Source organism: Suncus etruscus, chromosome 16, assembly GCF_024139225.1.
Source record: "Suncus etruscus isolate mSunEtr1 chromosome 16, mSunEtr1.pri.cur, whole genome shotgun sequence".
Lineage (NCBI taxonomy): Eukaryota > Metazoa > Chordata > Mammalia > Eulipotyphla > Soricidae > Suncus > Suncus etruscus.
Genome location: NC_064863.1, coordinates 80,825,798 through 80,826,678, shown reverse-complemented (window position 1 = coordinate 80,826,678; position 881 = coordinate 80,825,798). Strand labels below are relative to the sequence as shown.

Sequence of the window (881 nt, the reverse complement as noted above, 5' to 3'; positions counted from 1 at the left end):
GATGCCTTTCAATAGATGAATATTTAAAGAAACTATGGTACATATAAACAATAGAATATTATGCAGCCATCAGAAGAGATGAAGTCATAAAATTTTCCTATACATGGATGTATAAGGAATGTATTTTGCTGAGTGAAGTAAGTCAGAGGGAGAGAGATAAACACAGAATGGTCTCACTCATCTGTGGGTTTTGAGAAATATGAAAAATATTTGTGTAATGATTTTCAGAGACAAAATAGAGGAAGACTGGAAGGTTCAGCTGCTGACATGAAGCTCACCACAGGGTTTGTTTAGTGCAGTCACAGAAATAATTACACTGATAACTATCATAACAAAATGTGACTGAATGAAGGAAGTAGAAAACCTGTCAAGAGTACAGGCTGGTGTGGGATTGGAGGAAGGACAATTGGAATATTGGTGATGGGAATGTTGCACTGGTGAAGGGTTTTATATATATATAAATCAACAAAAAGGAAAAAGAAAAGATAAGGCTTCCCAGTGCTTACCACAGGCTGTGTTCTTTACACTGACTGTGTAGAAAGAGGAGGTACGGTAAATGCACCCCATATACACCCCAATCCAGGCCCTTTGTCTTGTTTGTATGTGAATTGGGTGACAAAAAATATAGAAAACTGTGGTATGCAATATTACTTCTAAAGGGCACAACCCTTTACTTACTTACAGCACCCAATTTATTTCCAGAGTGATCCAAAGTTGATATTTGAATACGGCTAATATATCTTGGAATTGAAAGCTTTACCTTACGTGTGTCCAAATACTTTCTCCCTTCAGTTGGGTGGCTTTTAGTTTTGGTTCAGGTTTCTTTGTTATGCAGAAACTAATTTTGACATACTCTCCATTTCTTTTGTTTGTTTGTTTGT

At 36.4% G+C, this 881-nt stretch overlaps 1 non-coding gene across 1 annotated transcript; it reads left to right on the top strand.

The window, feature by feature from the left end:
• Positions 1–489: 489 nt before the first annotated feature.
• LOC126032709 (small nucleolar RNA SNORA51) lies at positions 490–621 on the top strand. Its single transcript, XR_007503930.1, has one exon. It is a non-coding gene; the product is annotated as a small nucleolar RNA SNORA51 (small nucleolar RNA).
• Positions 622–881: the final 260 nt, after the last annotated feature.